General features: G+C 37.3%; 1 protein-coding gene across 1 annotated transcript in view; it reads left to right on the plus strand.

Moving 5' to 3' along the window:
- LOC148420092 (serine/threonine-protein kinase VRK1-like) overlaps window positions 1–21,116 on the plus strand; it is a 311,189-nt gene extending 290,073 nt beyond the window's left edge. The window contains exon 14 of the transcript XR_015866353.1: window positions 21,100–21,116. The gene's annotated coding sequence lies outside the window, so the exon portion shown is untranslated. The remainder of the gene's footprint in view (window positions 1–21,099) is intronic.
- The last annotated feature ends 892 nt before the right edge of the window (window positions 21,117–22,008 follow it).

Consider the following 22,008-nt stretch of genomic DNA (forward strand, 5'->3'; position numbering starts at 1 on the left):
TGGCTGAAAAAAAAACTACATATTTCACAGGAGTTTCAATATACATTGTTGAAAAAAAATGGTTGAAAACCACTAAGATAGATGACCAACACAACAACGTCTTACAGATGCATGGCAATAAATCGATATTGGTCTGTGAGAGGCAGTACAGCGCAACAGGGCATCCAGACAAAAAACAAAAACCAAAGAAGAAGCACTAAAAGTAATAAAAGACTGGATTGAGAACAGAGAATTCAGGGCTATGTACTTTCAGTATTCAAGAGTGTTTGCACCAGTTTCTTCAAGAGTGAATGTATAACAACACTATGACTTCCCATGACAATTTTCCAATGAGGTATGAAATAGATTTTTCTTCTTGCCTGTAGCATATGTGCCCCGTTAGTTCTCAAAGGTAACTGAACTCATTATTAAATTATGTGCTGTTACATTTTCCCAAATGTTTTTTAATCAGCGGCAAGGTTGTGATTACAGGGGAGGTTACGGGCGACTATTAAAGTTATTGATCCTGTTTGGAACCAGTCTTTTTGCCTTTGCAAATGTTCCCTCAGCACAACTTCTTACTTAACAAGGCTGTCTGGAAAACTCACAGATCTAATTGAATATTGATACGTGCGTAGATGGCCAGAGAGACGCTCAGCCATGCTAAGCCATTCAGTGCATCCTCTTGATTGAAATTCCATTAGCTTGTTAGTGGAGGATACTGAAGAGTCGGTGAATACTTAGCCTTGTTAGCGGAGGCGCAGACTAAATGAGTGTGCACTGGGTCATTGTCCACTTAAAACTCACTCTGCGAACTGCAGGCCAGCTTGAATAATTCATAGAGCGTGACCTGTGCTAACTGAGCATTAAACCAATGTAACTTCACTCTCGCTCAGTCTGTTTGGCTATCTCCACCCCGGAGTTAATTAGGTCGCTGCCATCTTTTATTTCAGCCGGCTGTGTGTATGGCTGTCAAGAATTGTCCCTGTGGACACATTGTGTCTAATGAAAAGAGAATCAAGCGGGGATAATTGCAATGTAAAGTTTGTGTGTGAGTGAAGACATATATATATATATATATATATATATATATATATATATATATATATATATATATATATATATATATATATATATATATATCTGTAGAATTTTTCGGATTATAAGCCGTGACTTCTTCATCACGATTTGAGCCCTGCGGATTGATGATCATTTCCGAATTTTTTGTGAGGTCTTTCACATTTCCAAATAAAAGCGACATGAATGTGACCTGTGTGTGAAAGCCAAAACTCCGAAAACTGTCTCACATGCGCAGAGAACACAGTGAAGTCACATGCAGCCGCAGTTTACGGAAGTACCACAATAGATGGCCAAATGGCTGTCATGCCTTAGCCTCAATATTTTCAATGTTACATTTAAGGTGGAAAGGGCGAGGAGTGGTGCAGTAAGTGGTCCAGTGACAACAACGCCACCCTCGCTTGTTGGGTCCAAGTCGTATAAAGGCAATCTGGACTGAAGTCGCGTGTCAAAAAATCAGATACGATTTTCATATTTAGTAAAACATACCTAAGTGGCCTGGGTCGCATTTGAAAAAATCCAATCTGTGTTGTTCACACTGCCATCAAAAGATCAAATACAGGTCAGATAGTAACGAAAAAATGGTGTCACTTTAGGATGGAGTGTTAATCTAGCCTTAGAGTTTGCTAAGAATCAGTCTTACTCATCACAGATTTTGAAATGAATGTTCAAAGACTTTATCAAGAGTTGGAATACAGTTTGAATGTACGCAGTGTAACCACCAAGGACTAACATTGACTTAATGTAATAAAGCATGAATTTCTTGGATTATATTTCCCCTTTGCAGATACTAATTTCAAATCGAAAACGCCGAGATATATCTGTGCATTTAATCCATTGTAGTATGACCCCTTCTTCATCCTTCCATGCTGTCCTAGACATGGCCTGACCTCTTTCCCTTCTTCATCGTCACCCTTCCATTCTGCTAGCTGTCATCAATCTTGCCAAAATGACAGACGACAGATGTTAGCCTTTGCAAAGATCAAATCTGCCGCTTCAGGGCGGCCCAGTCACACACACATTTACACATTGACTCAAATATACAGACACATAAATGAATATGCCGCCATGCAAATGTGGTCAGATGTGAACAGGCACAGTCTAGTAACTGCTGACAGGTCATACATCCAAAGTAGAGTTTTGCTCGAACCTAATTTCTTTTAACTCATATGAGGTCATCCACCCTTTAACATAGAAGCAAGATCTTTGCTACACTTTTGGTAGACACGCCTGAACTAACAACTTTGCTTAAATTTCCTTGGATGCTGCAGTTAATTTGTCGGTCACATTCAACTTTGAAAATCTGTAATAAAGTCAATCTATAATAATGAAATGATCAAGATTGGCCATTCGGTTCAAGATGAATATGGAATGTATACTGTATATAGTACATATACGCATTAGCGGGTACGTATATGTCAGAGATCCGTTTTAACTAGCTGTTGACACCTATATAAGTAAAGAATCCACTTTGGCAGTTAAAGGTAATATTGTACAGACAACTTTGTCAAAATGGGTTCTAGTCATAGCTACTATAGTTCATATTGGATCTGGAAAAAAGGATGAAAATGGAAATGGGAGTTAAATTAAACTAACTGTTATCCGCTCTTCATAAGACCATCTTTAAATACTATTCATTTTTACGCAGTATATCTGATATATGAAAAATTGATGGATGAAAAACATTTGACCCTATATTCACTTTTGAAGTACAATTTCAGTTGTGAACAGTCTGTGGTGTCCACTTTAATGATATGAGGAAGGCTGATATCATCTTGACATTCAAACAATGTTTATTTCTATGTCATTTATATAAAACAAAGTAATAAAAATAAATGTAAAGCCACACAATAGCATTTACATCTTAATAATCATGCATTATAGTATAATCACATCACGTAGGTTCACAGCATGATGATTTTTAATAACACCACTGCATTGCTAGTTTCTTTAGTATTCATGTCCACTCTCAGATATTGCACATCAAAGAATATGACTTCCTGATTATTCGGTTCTTTGTATAGGTATGTTTGTGTGGGTTGAACTTGTGTTAGAGAACAATTCACAAATGTTTATATGGTAATGTGGACAGCATTTGATCATTTATTTGATGATGATCAAAAAGGTGGTAGCCAAAGATAAGCTTGCAAAGTCTTCGGTTAGCATATAAGATTTAGCAAATTATACTACATGCAAGAGTTCCAAATGTCCATGTACCCATCCATTTTTTAATAGCCCCTAATCCTCACTAGGGGCTTGCTGGTGCCCATCCCACCCGGCACTGGTTCCCAACCAGTAACGGCTCACAGCGATGAACAACCATTCATGCACCAAATCACACCTAAGGACAATTTAGAGTACCTAATACACCTGCAACGTATGTTTTTTGGAATGTGGGAGGAAGCAGGAGTGCCCAGAGAGAACCCACACATGCTCGGGGACAACATGTAAACTCCACACAAGAAGGCCGAACCTGGAGCTCTGAACTGTGAGGCGGAGGCGCTAACACTCCGCCACCGAGCCACCAGAGTTCCAAACAAACTATAAAACAATAGATCTTTCATAACATCTAAACTAAACTGAACGGAACCAAACTAAACCGCTCAATTTTATTGTTTGACAAGAAGTCTTCTTGCCCAACAGTGCAGGTTGCCCTTCACAGTGACTTTGGGGCACTGAAAAAGTGAATAGGAGGAGTGCATGGTAAGAGGTAGAAGGATTGATACATTGCAGAAAAGGAGAGACAGGAAATGGGGAAAAAGAGTGGAAGAGGAGAGGAGCAGGAGAGCCCTCTTTAATGGAATTGGGCTATTGATTGAATTTTGACATTGATTAAGCATCTCCTGATTCACAATGCTCCACTTGTGCATGTGCCATGTGTGTGAAGTCAGCTTTATATATGAGTGAGTGTTTATCCAGTGGGGATTACATTTAAAGTGGCAGCAATATAGAATGAGAAAGAAAGGACTGGAGTTTGTTTTCATCCGGGTGTCTACTTGCATTCCCATGCATACTGTGTGCATGTTTTGTGTGTGTTTGAGTGTGTGGGTGTGCGTGAGTGTGTATGTGCATTGCATACCCCTAGGAGGCCTGACTTGCAATACCACTTCATCCATCCTGGTGGAATAAAAATGGGTCCCCGTTTTTTCCCCCCCTGAACTCTTTGTGTGCTTTTCTTTTTATTCATCATTAATCCTCTAGTCTGGGTCTGGGGTGTCACAGCCTCTAACTCCTTCCACTGCCCCCTTCTCTTGCTCCCTTTCGCTCTCTTTATCTGTTATTGTGTGTGCGCGTGAGTGGAGGGCAAAGGCCTGTCATCCTTGGGCGCCTGTCACTCTGCCTCCCTTTCATAGCATGGCAACCCTTTTACCAGGGATTGATATCAACTAGCCCATTCCCAGCATCTTCCACTCGTGCCCCCCTTACACGGCTTAATTTTGCAAAAACAAAAAACAACCAATTGTATCTCACTGCAACTGAGATGATGGTTTTGCAAGCAAAAGTACCTCTTTACTTTTGAGAATAATTCAAGAAAAAAAATAAAGCTGTGTAAAATTGAGGTTAGTTGAGAGAACAAATTTATAGCCTATATCCATCTATCTTCAGTGATCAATCTCATGATTACAACCATTCTGGAGCCTGTCCTAGCGGTCTACTGGCGGGGGCGGATACCCTAAATTGGTTGCCAGCCAATCATAGGGCACACAAAGATGAACAACCAATCACACCAAAGGACAATTTTTCGTCCTCAATGAACCTACCATGAATGTTTTTGGAACTTTGATCAAAGGCATTTCATATCGAAGGGAAAGCATTGAAAGAAGAAACTAGGGAGCGGAAGTTTCACCTAGGTATTGATTTCATGTCAAGTTCAACATGGCACAACCACTTAGTTGTCACACTACCAGAAATATGCCATCCCTTGGCTAAAATACTGTGAGAAGTATGTGGAAGAAAATTACCCAAAAATGGTCAAAATACTGCATAGGAGTTGAAACTTGGAAATGTCCTCTTTGATGATTTGATTGATGATTTTCCCACAGAAGAACTCAAACATATTTTTAGAGGAATGGAAGTCACTCTTACACTATCAAATGTGGATGTAATCGCTGGTTCAAAAAGAAAAAAATATAAAATGTCATATTAACAATATTCCATGATCAGAAACTACTGTATTTTCTGCACTATAAGGCGCACCGGATTATAAGGCGCACCCTCAATTAATAACATATTTAAAAACTTTTTCAATCAGAATATACTAATACTCAAAGTAATAACTATAATAACTCAAATAATAACTCTAAAGTCTCATTAACATAATAACTCAATGTCAATATGCCCAACCTTGTTCAACTGTAAACACACAAAAGAAACAGGTAAAGCTTACTTTATCAGTTCATTCATTTACAAATACCAATCTCAATATTGATCCATATATATGGCGCACCTGATTATAAGGCGCACCATCAGCTTCTTTAAAAAATTAAGGTTTTTAGGTGTGCCTTATAGTGCGGAAAATACGGTATATGTATTGTTTTTCTTATCACCTTAATCTTGACAGTGTTTGGAGTTTTCAGCCACTGGATTAAGATAAGAATAAACATGTTTGCATGAAAAATGGTGAACAGTTTGTTATAGTAGTTGTAGTTTGTATTATCAAGTTGATCATTGCTGTGACAATACTTCTGAGAAAAACTTCAAAATAAAAGCTAGCAAGGTTGTTCGTGTCATACATTACTTGTTATGATACAGGTGAATTTGAAGCATTTGCTGGGTTTGTTCTCACAACGTTTGGGTGTTTTATTCTACCTTTGTATTTCATTTCAGTTCTTTGCTAAGAAATACAAACAAAAAAGTCTGATCTTGCTGCATTCCTATCACTACCTGGTAAATGTGTCTTTTCTGCCTGAGTCATTTTAATCTTTGTTTTATGAAATCATGGCAAAAGAAGAGCTGTTAATTTATTGTCATAGGTCATTAGGTCACTGGTAACCAGTAACATGTTTTCTCACTGGCCTTTCATAGAATCATTTAATGTTATCATCGGACAGCTACATGCATGCGGTGTCGATTATTACAAGTTCTCCATTGTTTTCCTTTCATTCCTGCCAGTGTTATGGTCATTCAGTGGGGCAGATTGGCTGCCACCATCTGCCTCTCTATCAGATGCCTGATGTGTTGCATGTATTGATTGCAGCTGGTTCAGTAGCAGAAAAATAATGGGCTGGTGAAAGCTTAGTAGTAGAGAGGGCGATAGACACAGGAACTGAGATCCATACGATATGAGCGTATACACAAACACCTCCACTCACAATCCTTTTTACGCCTTACTCGATGCCCTCTACCTCCATATGAATATTGGTTTCCGCTAACTCCTCAATGTCATCGTGGAGCTGTCCAGGTTTCCTTATTTGCATGTATGTATGTGATATCTGTGTGAATAAATCCTTCACCCAATGTGCCTGAGGGCGATGCGATTCGGCCAGTGCCTGAGCAACCATACGCTAGCTAATTTATAACCAACCTAGTGTGTCCCCCATAAACATATACAGACATACCCACGCCTTGATGACAACACAGTCAAACATGCTGTCTAGACGACATTGAACCCTGAGTCCGCCCAGGGTAATTGTTTTATGCAAATGCGGAGTGCTAGGGCAGACATGATTGGCCTGGACTTGATGTTGACGACAATGTGTGTGTGGGTTGTGTGTGTGTGTGGGTTGTGTGTGTGTGCAGGTCTTCACATGAATGTGGTTATGATTGTGGTGTAATGCTGGTAGCCATTAGTATTATTATTATTGTTGGAAATGTTCTATTATTCAGCAGGGAAGGCTAGGGCAATATACACTACATAACAGGGAAATAGCTCGGTGAATGACATGCACTGCACCCCACTCACCATCCAACACACGTTTACGCAGTCATTGCAGGCCAAAACATTATACCTGATATTCAACTTGGCTATTGAACTGAAACATCAATCCATAATCATGCCATGCACCATTGTTGTAAAAGTAAATATAAATTAGGAACAATGCACATAACCATACAAGATATTGACACACATTGCAAAGCTACATAAACGTGGGTTAACACTGGAAACATTAACATATGCACACACACACATGCACACACACCCATAGTTACGTGTTATCAGGGCAGCCATCAGAGGGAAGAGACCGAGCGTGTGTGTGCGTGTGTCTGTGTGTGTGTGTGAGGGGGGTGTTTTGGTCCAAGTTGTAAATTTAATTTCATGCTGGATTTGCAGAGCTCATCTGAATTGCATGTGAGTGTGATGGGCCTCAGTCTCATTGCCGGAGAATCACACTAAGACGCAGATGCTTCCATCGATGGCGCACTGAGGCATACACTCATACATACACACACACACATCCACACACAAGGTACATTAAACTACAATATGAGTTATGGATATCCCAAAGAGTCTAACCTGCTTTCTTACATTTGTCCATGAACTATTTATTCTAAAATCCAAATAGAAAGACTGGGTATGTACCTGTAGTATAGACTCCAGCATGAATCAATATTTTAGATCTGGTTCGACCCATCCTTATCACAATCAGAACCAGCCCGCTAAAAATAATTGGGTCAAAAAGAACCCAATTTGAGTCAAAAAGTTACAAATCAATTGACCTGGTCTATGTGATCAACTATATCCATATTTTTTGCACTACACAACCCTTGGGCTGTAAAAAATGGAAAGCTGGCTCAAACTGAACATGACCTAGTGTGCGATCCAAACTGAAACTCACATGTGAATACAACACACTTAGTTTTAATAGACATTTCCATTGTTATGTATATGAAACATGCTTGAGAAGCCAAAAGCAAAGCAGATGAAAAGCGGTAGCAGTGCAATGTGAAACTGAACAATATCTATTTAGTATCTATCCCATTGGGCAAAGGACAATTGTGAGTGTTTTAGAATTTAGTATAGGGGCCTTAACAGAGAAATGCAATCAAAACTCAAAGTAATAAAGGAACACTTTAATAGGAAACAAATAACAAAAAAAATACCACTAAAAATAACAACTGGACAAAATCACGTGAAAGCGTCAATGACCCGAAAAATATGAAAAGAAATCAGGGAACTAATCACAAACTAACAAGACAATGAGACACACCTGATATGAGACACAAGGGACCATCTTGATGAGAACAGGTGGGCACAATAACCTAATAGGACACATGTGGAAAAAAAAAACTCCACAAAATAACATGAGATTACACGCATAAACAAGATTTTTGGTGCCACATTGCCAATGGACACATAAAATAAATGAACAAAATTATAATAAACCAATAAAAAGTAGAAACTAGTTTTAAATCGTGGTTGAAATAAAAACACAAAGGAGACCTGATCAAAAAAAAATGTTTTTCAAGGCAATTTCTGCAGAGTTTTTTTGTTGTTTGTAAGGTCATCGACCACATTTGAAGAGAATTGGAGCTGCAGCATTGGTTGGCAGTAAATAAGATCAGCTTGTGTACATCTACGAAAATACTAAGACTAAGATTACTAAACAGGAGCCCTTTGACGCCATCTTTTGTTGTCGTCCCTGCTTCCCCTGCTTATCAGCCGATCAGCTCGCTATCGATTTATGTTCTGTCCAGTTGTGTCTGTTGTCTCATCAATCTGTAATTACAAAATGTCTCTGGTCTTCTTTCATTAGTTAGTTGACATTGTACTGTGCCACTTGTTCCCTTTGTTTCCTAATGATTGAATATTAGTAACTTATTTGGGGTATTTTGCCATCCTGTGATTCTGCACTTTTGTCTGTTGTGTTTCTCAGTGTTTCTTCAGGTAATTCTGCATCCCTGCCTTGCCTTGTACCCCGCACTTGGGTCCACCAAACTTTTTGCCTGTACACCGCGATGATGAATCATGCAAGTGACACATTTCTTGTTTTTCATTCACTTTACAAGAGCTAGGTTATCTTAAGAGAAATGAGGGAGTTTGAGACCCTTTTGCTATATCCAGCATGAAGTTAAAACAGAAAGTTAGACCTCTGCAATTACCCTATTACAAGTACTGTCGCAATTAAGGAAATGTACAGTTCAAGCAGGTTCACTGTTTCAAATGCCTGTCAGAGGCATACATAAGGCAGTGAATCATCATGCACATCTCAAGTTTCTCTCTCTCTCTCTCTCTCTCTCTCTCGCTCACAAGCACACGCATACACACACACACACACACACACTGCTGATTTTTCTTTCATTTTAACAGCAACACTTTCCTTTGTGACATCACTCTCATCACCTATTTTAAACAAATATAAAGTACATTTCCATGAACTGCATATACATTTAGGTTTGTCTATGGTGCAAAATATGTGTGTGATGTTTTGACAAAACCAGGCTTTTTTCACAGAAATTAGCTTTGAGTTATTGATGAAAATATACATTTTGGCAGATGTCCATTTTGAGATTTTGACAAAAACAACATTTTTAAAGTTTCGACTTTAATTTCTCAGCAACCAAAAATGTTCAAATTGTAATTGAAAGGTAAAAAAATGAGATTACTCTTTTATTATTTTTTTTAAATAAATACTGTTACTGCAACATTGAATTTGGGCCCACAAGTCTGGCAAAATTGTGAAGTCTTGCTGTGCAAATGGATCTAGTTTTCCTTTTTTTATTGCATTTTTGGAAACAAACATTAAGAAAATGGTGTTTGCATCTTCATGGGACTGAACACAAACGACTTGAGTCCCAGCCTATCAAAGTAGCTCCCCCCATTCTCTTTAAATTCGGCACAGACGAGGCTCGTGGTCAACAGGGCAGAAGCCTAATGGACTGGATGGAGTTCATCCAGAAAGTATGTTTATAAGCCACTGCAACAAGATCTCTCTTTTCAAGAGTTTCACTTGTGGAAGATGAAAAATGGCTGTGTGAGTTGATGGACACCCAAATAGATTGCTTGATCTATAGCAATGTCCTTGGGTGTGCAACATTGCTCCTGCTGGTCTGGTCATGTCCTTAGCCTTCCCCCTGATTACTCAAAAAGACCAATTTTCCAGTTAAAGCTCAATGCTGTAAAGTAGAAATGACCACGAGCCAAGCCCTGCTCCTGATGTGGGCAATGATATTATCGAGTTTCTATAGAAGAGGTAGAGCAGCTGCCAGAAAACCACTAGCACTGGAAAAATAAAAAAAATAAAAAATTGCTTCATCTGGTAAGTTTAAAGTTTACATTCCGGGAGCATGGTGGAAGTGATTTTTTTAAACTATTTGGTGTTTGTCTATGTATACTTTTTTTGGTACTAATTGACTAACTTTCACAAAAACAACGAATAGTATATGCCTACATTTTATACTAAAGAATTCTTTAATTATTTTACCGGGCTTGACTGATCAGATTTGTATTTTGCTGAAAAAAAAGGCAAGGCAAGAATGATTAAAATACTGGTTAAAATAAACATTTGTAATGGTAATTTTCTTTTATAAACATCCATACCAAATGGTGCTCTCGGAAACAAAGACAAATGCTTTACACACTCTTCTCACCTGACCAGTCTCAAAAACACTGTGCTCTTTGAGGTGACATCCCAACTATTCCACTGGGTCCCTCATTAAGGTCTGAGATAACGCTCTCCTGAGAAGGTTTTGGGGTGTACGAAGTGGGGGGCATCGGGTAAACTTTGGAGAGGTCACTTCTCTCATAGTGTCCTGCTTCTCTAATCCCTTGGTCCTGTCAGCGGAGTCCGTAAACAAGCAGAAAGGTTAGCATTTCTTCACCCAACAGTATCTTCTCTCATTGCGGATGAGAAAGAGCGCACATGCCATTGCTAACCACAATGTTTACAAAAAAGAATGGAGTCTTTCAAGTTGCAATTGAACAAGTCATAACACAGTTTTTGTTTGGATTATTACTTGATTTCTGTGGAAAAAAACAAAACAAAACAAGGTCTGTTCCAGGGTATAAGGTTTCATCATATTAAAAATCTAAAATGGTGAACACATGAAAAAATAATTGAATAGTGAATTGCATTTATAGTACTTGAGAAAAGAAGTTAGAACGCAAAATAATGGAAAAAAAAAAAACCTATAATCGTACAATGTCAGAAATGTTTCAGGACTGTGTCACACAATTAATATTTAACACGCAAATTCCAAATTTATGAATAATCCAAATTAGCCTTTTCTTCCAGGCCTTCATGACACCGAGAAGTATTCTTCCAGCATCCCCTGGGGCTCCCTCTTGGAAGCCATTTTTATTTTTGATTGCATTTTTTCACAAACACATTGCAATCAATCTGAAACATTCCTAAAAGTATCCATAATACATTTAAATCTAATTGCATGCAGTGTGTTCATCCACAAAGCGCTCCTCCACACACATTAATATTAAGAGTGTAAATTCCACAAGAACATGGAGCATCAACTACTGTACATCCACTGTAATACTCTAAGGGGCCCTGAACACCACAGTGGTGGATGTCAGGTTCTATGGAGAAGCCCATTTAGCATGCTGAATGTCAAGGTCAGCATGTGCCATCTTTGTCATCACTCTTCAGTGAAGAAGGTCAAAGTAACTGAAAATTGCACGATGTGGATATACAATGTACATTAACGAGAAAGAAAGAAGGAAGCAAAGTTTTATCACATGCCAGTCACTGTCTCGTCAGTGTTTTAATACTTAAACAGTGCATGTAATTTTATAGTGGATTTTTTTTTTTTTTAATGTATGTTCTATTCAAAATTCTCTTTGTCCTTCTGGTATCATCATACCAGGCCTAAAGCAGCCAAAAGTCTCAATTTAATGGTCATACAATGTGTTTGTTATGTTGACTGGGTTTTATGGCACACATGAACTAATTTTACAGATTTAATATGAATTTTACATGAATTTTCACAACAACTTCTTAATATCGGGTTGCACTTCTGTACTGGTGATGGATAAACTGGTCTGTAAACTTTCACCAGCATATTGTGAGAACATCACTAGCCAACTGAGCTTGAGGAATTCTATCACCGCCACCTTTAAAAATGCCCTACAGTATCTCAAATAAAAACAAAACCACCGAATAAAAGATTTACAAAACAATAATGTAGAATCGTACGGCCTGCTTAATGCATACCTAAAACAATTTAAAAAAAAGTGTGTATGTGTGGTAATTGATGCCGATTAGATCACTACTAGTAGTTTCTATCTTAATAAGATCAATTTGTCCACTTTCTATACTGCCGTTCAGGGGTCACAAGAGCGGGATTCATTCGCATGATCTGACTTGAGGCAAAAAAGAGAAAACATTCTAAATTGGTCTCAAGTCATACATAGCAAAAGACAAACACTTCTACACTTATGCTACACTCACACTTACATAATAGTTCAACTTAAAACGAAGCTCAACTATGAGTCAATTATGACATTATTCATAGCAATCTTAATTCTTTCACTGTCATTGATGAAGAATCTGTTAATTTATTCACTGCTTGTCTAGTTAAACGTATCTTTGACATGTATAACTGTCAATGGCAGTGAATGAGGATAAAGCCATGCAAAATGATTGAAAATTCATTTTGATACGACACGGGATTAAGGAAAAAAGACATCATTCACACTTACATTTATCAGTAACTTTGAGGTGAGCGCTGCAAAGAATCTAATCCATATAGTCAGAGGTGTTTTTTTTTCCTTTTCGTACAGCTGCTCATAAAATATAGACATAAGCTCAATTTACCAATACAGCAATAGCTGTGGTTGAGTTGATATTCAAAATCAGAGACATTTTCAAATGTCTATTCTTTATTTTGTTAATTCAAGGTTAGATATTTCTTTGTAAAAGATTAGGTTTAGTTTAGGGGAAAAAAATTAATATAATAGAAGTTCCACAATCATGCTGGCCATTTGCAGTATGGGCTTGTGCCTACTTGCCTTGGCCTAAGTAAACATACGTCTCTTTCAATAACCCATGCCCACAGTCTTGCTTTCTCCTCTGTATGTCTTACATCCTTTCCCGCTCGGTCCCTATATGCCTGTGTTTAAACAGATGAATGTGATTACAGCCAGTTTCAAATGACATTGGAAGTTTGTGTGTTTAATGAATCAAATAAAAGGCACGGTCATTAAGTGTAAAGATAGGCCCTATTAGGAGGTCTCTGTGTGAAGCTTTGTGAACTGTGTGCTGGTGATACTTCACCAGCAGAGACGGTTTATTTTATTACGCTGATTCTCAGATGACTGACTGCAATACCTGGTTTATGGAGAGAGATTCTGCCTATCAACACCAGTAAGCCACTAGCCATCTGGTTCACTACGACTCACATTTTTTTTTTTTTTTGTCAGCATCCAGCCTGTTCAATTTGAAGCTATCTTTCTTCTATATTAAATTCACTTTTGATAAACGTAAATGTGTTTCATGAGCAATGGAAAAATACCCGTTAACATTTCAATATCTAGTCCAAGGATGGGAAAACGTTTTGACTGGAGCACCACAAAGGGTTTTAAAATTTGACAGAAAGCCAGACCAGAAGCAGATGGATGAATGTTTTTTTTGGATGATTTACCCCATGAGAGAAAACAAAAACATGGGATATTTTACATTAAGATATTTTTATATTTTAATTGTAACCATTACTACTTTAAAGCACTACTAATTCTACTATCTATCCATCAGGAGGTTTACCTTATCACTCTCTTACTGACTGATCATTACTTCAAGTTCAGCTCAACAGGTTGCATTTGGCCCCTGATCCTTAGTCCTTGGTACCATGGACCTCCCCAGACTATTTTGGGGGATGCTCAAGCACCCCTGAATTGAAGCAATTCAGCCCAGCAATTAAAACATGTTTGTTTTTCAATACCTTTTAAAAAATCCGTGAATGGATGGAATTGCGCAAAAATATACAAAATGGTTCAATGCATATTGCCTTTTGTGACCTCAGCAGCCCTAAAATTCTGAGCCTAGACTCACCCAATGTCTGGTACATATGATGACGAAAGAGTAATTCTAAAAGATGGCAAAATGTATCATCAAATTAAAAATATAGCTAAATCAAATATACAATGTGAAAAATATTTTGTTGTCAGCTGTCCACAGAATCAAACAAGTCATGTGTGCTGGTCAGAGGAAGTCACAAGGCAAGACTGAACTGAATATAGCCCAGGGTCCAGAGTTCTTAAAAGCCTGGTCACTTCTCAGAACTGATTTGAAAAACAGAAAGATATGCTGTCTCGAGGCCTTCTGGGAAACATTTATAATTCAACACATTTGTAAATGTATGATCACTGGTCAAACTCGTGATGGTAAAAATATGTTCTTGAGATGACAGATAAAGTACTGATTATATATTAAAATTTAGGTCAAGTGTAGCTGCAGCTTTTTTTCCCCCTTTGAAATGCTTTAAAAGACTCTTAAAGCATCTTGATTAAATTACAAATGTTATCATTGTAGACATTGGGCTTTTTTTCTTTGCGTTTCATTGGTTTAATTAACATAATAGTGTCTAAGCCTGGTAAATTGCTCTTTTTTTTATTTTTTTTACCTACAATTCACAATTGGACAGACTCTTCATCAGTCAGATACAGTTGGATACATTTGGTGTGAATTGTTGGAACAAGGTGTCTGTTTTATTTTATTTTTTGTGTAAGGAGAAAAGACCCACAATTATCAGGGAGGAAAAGTCTCAATGGGACCTCAGTCGAAGTCCAGCAAATATGGAACTAAGTGGATGGGTACTATGCACAAATTATTGTGCACTACACATATTGCCAACAGCCAATGAATGTGCAGCAGAAGATGAAGACAACAGGAAATAGCAAGAAGATCAAAATAACGGCAAACAATAAAGGAGTGAAAAAGCCAAAAAAAGATAATATGGACTACCCAAATGGAAGGTGCATAAACATGTTTAATCGTAGTCACAGTTCATGCCAAAACTGAAATTTGAGCAGTCACTGAAGCTAAAAAAAGAAATTAGAGTTGAAAGACGACATGAACAAGAATAAGAGTAATTGGGATCAAATCGATCATTTGATTGGAATGCATGTTTGTGTGACATTTTTTTATTACTATTTTACCCATATTGAATTATAATTTTGATTAATTATCATTTCAAAATACTGTACCTAGTAGAAAATGTAATGGTTGTACAGCTGCATACTTCCAAGCATGGTTTGGCGGGGAAAACGTGGTACAGAGGCGAACGATGTACGGATGGCTGAAACTGAATCTATGAAACTATTTTCAAACTCATTCTGCCTCACTTGATCCACAATTTTCCCAACCCTACTTTGTAACTAGCCAATGTAATTTGCAACCAAAACAAATTGACAGGATACAAGTCATTACACACAACCTCATCAGGAACAATACTCACCCACAACACAACCTGTTTGAACTGCTGCCATCAGGCAGATGCTCCGGGAACCTGACGGCCAGGATTGCCTGGCTGGCAAGCAGGTTCTACACATAGGTAATCTGGATTCTGAACAAATCTCTCACATTCTAGCCTGCCTCATCACCAGTCACTTTATTGAATGCACCCATGCACCTTACAAATCCTGCACAGTGCAAGGACGCTCGCTGCTAATGCATAATATTTTGCACTATCATACTTATATGTATACAATTTCTTCCACTCCTCTACTCCAAAATATACTCATAATGTAAGTCTTTTCATTTATTAGTGGTACATTATTACTGCCCATATTACTGTTTTTTTTTTTTTTTTATTGCCTACCGTATTATTTGCTCGATTATAGAATGTAGTCTGCCCAGGGGGTGAACAGAATAAAAATTTCATTGTGCAGTATTACTGTGCATATGGCAATAAAACTATTGAATTCTTCATAATGGTAACTTAAAAATGCACCATTGCAGAGGCCATAGAACATCACAAAATGTTTTGGATAGTAATTTATCATTTGATGCAGTATAACTCTCTTCTCCTCGATTCGGTTGGGGTTTGTTTTGGTTGTGAAGGCAACAGAAAGTTTTGTCATCCTGTCTTGGCCTGTGCAAAGATTTCAAAGCAAAGATCACACACGCCGCCCACTCTTTCCTCTCGACTGCTGTTGCTAGGCCACTTCTAGGGCATTCACAATAACACATGAAAGATTAAGTGTTGCATGCCCCTTTGTCATACCACACACGCACACACACACATATGCACACATCCGCCTGTACCTGCAACACCCTTTGCACTCTCATCTGCATATCCCTTGCTCTGCACTATAAATTCCACCAGAAACGGGCACTTATACTTTCATAAATCTCCTCCTTGTCACTTTCATATTACAGAGATTTATTCACAGCCGTACAGGGCCGAACAGAGTCAAGGGAACAAGGGAGTCAAGAAGCGAGAGAAAAAATAAAAACAGCGTCTTTACGACCTGGCACAGCAATGTAGGTGGTAGTGGGGACATGCGGCGCCACTGCGTTTGCAGCATGTCAGTGCATATGCGCTGACTTCTGATCGACTGTACTGAATGTACATGAATAATAATATTTCTAGTAAAAATGCTCTTAAGTGCTGGCATTTAACAGTGTAGGTGTGCATGTGTGATTTCTTCAGCTGTATTACTGTACTGTTGTGTCAGAACCATTTTCATCCATTCGCATGGCAATTACATGTAAAAAAAAATCTATTCTCATGTAAAACTTGAAGGTACACATCTTGCTAACAGTCTTAATTATATCTAATTTAATTAATGTGAGTTATACGTGTGCCAAGTTCATAGGTAAAATTTGTTTAACATGATGCCCGAATATGATCATGGCGACTCTGCAAGCGGCAAGTTGGGTTTATTTTGGATTTTTTGACATGTTTAAATTGCAAAACACACAAGGCCAAAGAGAGGCTTGGAAAATAGTATTTGATTGAAAATTGCAGGAGCATTATTTGTGACAAAATGAAGCTCAAGCTCGCAAATGTTTTTCTAATTTAGTAGTTGGTGTGCACTGTAATAGAAATCCAAATAACAATCTTTAGGTCAGATATATAGATAGAAAGAGAGAAACAGAGAGGAACTTGAATTCTCTATGTATCTTATTTATTGTTCATATTTATTTAATATCCATCAAGTGGAGCCTGCACTCCATATTTTGTTGTATAACGTTAAGTTAAACTTCATATTTACTATAACATGTTGAAAATCAAAAACCACTGTTATTTAATTTTAGATGAAGCATTCATTATTTCCGAAGTCAACCAAGACACATGCGGCTCTGGAACCATGGAGTGTAGACCCTTGTTTTAAAAAAAGTTAAAAAAGTTAAATTTATGATTTACTTTTTGAATTTTACTTTCTGCCAAGTGTACATTTTTAACGACTTTTAACTTGAGAACTTTTCAATTTTAATCAGTTTGGTCAATAATGCTGTGAACTTGATTGTTTATTGTTGGTTGATATTTAACCTGACCAAGAAGGAGAAAGTAATTCTGGTAAACCAATCAATCAAAACAAAAAATACTATTAAATATTTATCTTTACATACATCACTCCACTCACAAAACAGTTCTGAAAAGAAAAAAAAGTTTGATTCTCATTCCTTTCACCCATTCTTTAATGTATTGCTTTCTCTTGTCATTTTTCAAGAGGTGTTCATGTTTTGTTAAATGGAGAGAGAGACCTTTAGAGTTTTCGTTCGAAGTTATGTAGGCAGCACTCCGCTCCATTCTGTCTCCCTTTCTTTCACTGTGGAGAATGACTGTGATTCATGTACTTCTTGAGACAACCACCATTAATTTCTTGTAAAACAGCATCGATCTCAGTCTTTGGACCCACTATTGCAAACTTTATTTCCCTTTTTTCTATTTTATTGCTCTTTGTTCTTGCTGACTTTTCTACCTCGATTGCTTCTTGAACTCTGCGACTGTCTCATGAGGAAGGCATATTGTGTTTTTGCATTATCATAATTCATCAACACCTAAGGCTTAACTTTTCTGACTCAGCAATAGTTCTTCTGCTCATCATTTTCTCTGGAAATGTTTATATCCTTATACAACTCAAAATAGTTGCTGTGTCAATTAATTCATCAGCTTAATTCACTTGCTTATAATATCACATCTTCGTATCTTTTTGGGGTTTGTAAAATATAAATGTAACATTGTAAAATTATTACAAAATTATTTAATTATGTAATTAAGTAAGACAAACAATATGGTGGAATAATAAAAAAAACAAATAGTCTAGATGCTCAACAAATGAACACACTTACCATCAGGATTATTGCACGAACCAATGAATATTTTCCCAACTATCATGATTTTCATCTTTCAATGTTGTAAAACCAAGGGTCTTATTTCATCTATTATTGTGTGCGTGTATATATATATATATATATATATATATATATATATATATATATATATATATATATATATATATATATATATATATATTAGTAATTTTCCTCCAAAAAATACATTGACTTGAGAGAACCTTGAGAAAAACACAATTAAGCATGGAACAGTTGTTAAAAAGGGGGAAAAAAATAAAAGAAAACTATTCAATATGGAAAACCTGCATCAAGTTGCCATCTGAAATTATAGCTATGAGTGAATATAAATAAGTAATCCAATTTTATTTTCTCCCCAGGAATCAATTAAGGTGATGAAGTCAAATGTCTATTTGTAATATTGAAAATTGACTCAATCAACCAATTCATTACCAGCATTGCGCCAATGTGCACAAGAATAGGAATCACTATCATAGTCCCAAAACTCTTTCCTCTCCATCACAATGTCACATTCACTGAATGTTACCCTCCTTTCCCCTTGTTTCCCCCACACAGCCTGCAGTGGCAATGAGCCATGGAAATGTCAGGGGTCAAGTTGATGTTGATGCTAAAGCGCTGGTCACCCTGGGCCATAGTAAAGGTCAGCACCATGGTGACAGCTGGTTTATATTGTAGTTAGGGAAGCGCATGAGTCATTGATTAAAATCCTACCCCTTGGCAGTACAATTTCATTTTCATTATTTAGATGTATTCCTTTTTCTACAGTTTTATTTCTTCACCGGATATACTGACAAAACTGCTCTGTGCTTCAAATAAACAAAATGTCAGTTACTGTTCTTTAAACATCTTTCCGTATTTATCCGTCACTTTGTCTTAATGTGATAGACTTTAGTTTTGTTGAAAACAAAATAACAGGGCAATCTAGGTGATTTTCAAAGAGTCACAAGGATTTCAGGCAATTTGGACCTCAGACCAGTCTGAGGTGTCTGAACCTACTTAAATTTTCTTGTGGTCTGGTAACGTATGTACATTAAATCAAAAGGGGACACAATAAAGGTGGATTTGCTGAAGAACGGGTGCACTCTGATATGCTATGATGAAATTCCTACACACATCTGTCACTGATGTGTAGGCTGTCTTGGGCCATGCACAACCCACAAAATACTTGTTGAGGCACTAATATGTGCAAGCCTTTGTTGGTGTACAAGTCAAAGCACATTTTTCAAAGTGGATCTGCAAGTTTTTAATGTTTCAGTGCTGTGCCATATTGCATGGGTGTCAAAGTCAAATGGACAGGGGGGCCAAATGAAAAAAAATACTATAAGGCAAGCGCCGAACTGATTACATGTTTATTAAGAACTGAAAAATATCGCAAATATTGCACCTAATTGAAACTACTGAAAACTTAACAAATATTACTATTTGATAGGATGGGAATAGTAAAACAGTATCTTCTTATGGCTCTGTCATTTTTAATTTTCAACAGGCACAAAAGACAAACTTCCTTTTTACAATAATACCCATAACATGCACATTCAATTTTTCAAGGCAACGTCAGTATATTTTCTCTTGGAAATGGCAAAAGAAGGTTAAATCTTCTTCAGATAAATACATAAAATTTGCATTTTTCTTTCAGTCAAATACTTTAAAACATAGTTGAACAATAAATTGGTGGTATTTCTTCAAGTATGGTGGGATTTTAACTTCACGGGGGACATTTTTCACACAGGAACACAAAATCAGCTATGGTCTATCCGGTGCTTTGATTCCCCTGTAGACCCAGGGTTGGGAAATTGACACCTCTCCATACAGATAAATCATGTTCTGTAGTTGTGCCATGCATTGGGCATTGTCAGAAGTGCCTCGGTGTTATGCACACTTTTGCCTTTATGGCAGTGCTGCTCTCTTAGATTGATGGACACTCTCATCAATGGCGTTTCTGCTCAGGTTCACATTTAAAAATAGGTGCCTTTTGTCCTGAGGACGACAGAAAACTTTCTTGCAGGCTGGATCCGGTCCACTGGATCCGGTCTGCAGGCGAGCACTTTGACACATGTTCTTTATTGTATAGTATGGCATGTCATGTCTTGAACAAAATGGATATACTTTTAAGATAGAGAGTCAAAAGTACTGTGATATACTGGCACAAAGGACAACCTAAACAAATAAAATAAACTAACTTAAAGCATAACAGCACTTATTGTCAGAAAAGTCAAATCAATCATCTCTAAAGCTGATTTTGAAATCACTCACCATCTCATCATCAACTTTTGAAAATAGAAAAATTGCCCCAATACTGATTATAATTCTTTTGTGTTTTGTATTTATTTTTAACTTTCAGTTGCTGCCAACATGGAACGTGTAACAAGACCAAATCAGGTCAGCATATGGCCTCTCACAAGAATAACCGTAAATCACAATCGCTGACCTTTGATGGCATTGGGGACCTTACAGCCTCCAAATGTTAGAGTCAAGAAGTGGATTGAGACCAGGATAAAAAGTGATGAACTGCAGATGGCCACAGTCCACACACACCACCTGGTGTTTCTTGGCTCTCAAACTCCTTATATCTTCCACTACGTGTGGATGTGTGTGTGTGTGTGATGACATATCTATCTATCTATCTATCTATCTATCTATCTATCTATCTATCTATCTATCTATCTATCTATCTATCTATCTATCTATCTATCTATCTATCTATCTATCTATTGAAGCACTCTATCATAATTGTGTTATTGCCTTGGCATATTGTCATCAGGGAGGCAGTATCTATACAGGTTTTAGCCTGTTAATTAGCATAATGTTGAACTGTTATACAGCCCATCAAGTTTACCTTAAAGTGAAAAAAAATGCTTATTTGTGCTGTGGTTAAGGTATACCTGCTTTTAGATTAGATTTTAGATTTTTTCACAAATGAATGGGGCTACGCCAGTTTTGATACAACACAAATGTTTCCAAAAATGTAAAATGACAGGTTGGTAAATCGTGTTAGACAACACAGAGCATGATGTGCTTCTTTGGCAAACATACACCGATTTGAAAGGCTTCAATTGTTGAATGAGAAGCAAAAGACGATTGTTTATTTGGGGTGTAATTGCAGGCTTTACTACACTCTGACATTTCTAAGTCATATTACTTTTTTTGAACAATTTAGAGGATTCAGGCTTCATCATAAGACAACTTTCCACCTAGGTTTCCTGGAACATTTATTTTGTGTAGTTCATTTACCCACAAACCACATCTTTAAAGATTCAAAGAACTTTTTAAAACACCACACTCCTGTTTTTTTTTTTTTTTTTGTCAAGGTCAATCAGTCATTATTCCTGGAACTAAAGATAACACACGAGACTCCTAAAGTGCCCGGGGCCAAAATGTCCTAAAAATGCTTCGTTTTATTAGTTATCTTCTTCACCATCAGAACTACAGAATCATCAAAATACAGCAGGTACAACAGGACTAAGGTGGTCTGTTGTTGGAGCCTATGAACCCCGCCAGAGGCTTTAGAATGAAAAGGTGAGGACTTGCCCGCTGTAAGTGAATGGACACAGCCCATTCAGTTTACAGCACTCAGACCAATCATCTTGCGAGACCTATGTAGAAATCCACATGTACGGGACCTGTGATTGGATAAACTCTCTTGGGAGTACAACAGTGTAATTTTGCCACAAAATACCGTAAATTTCATCCACAAAATGTGTTTGCTTTCGTCAAATTGCTTTGTTTTGTTGTTTTGTAACCGGGG

Source organism: Hippichthys cyanospilos, chromosome 8, assembly GCF_059441005.1.
Source record: "Hippichthys cyanospilos isolate Australia breed blue-spotted pipefish chromosome 8, RoL_Hcya_1.0, whole genome shotgun sequence".
Lineage (NCBI taxonomy): Eukaryota > Metazoa > Chordata > Actinopteri > Syngnathiformes > Syngnathidae > Hippichthys > Hippichthys cyanospilos.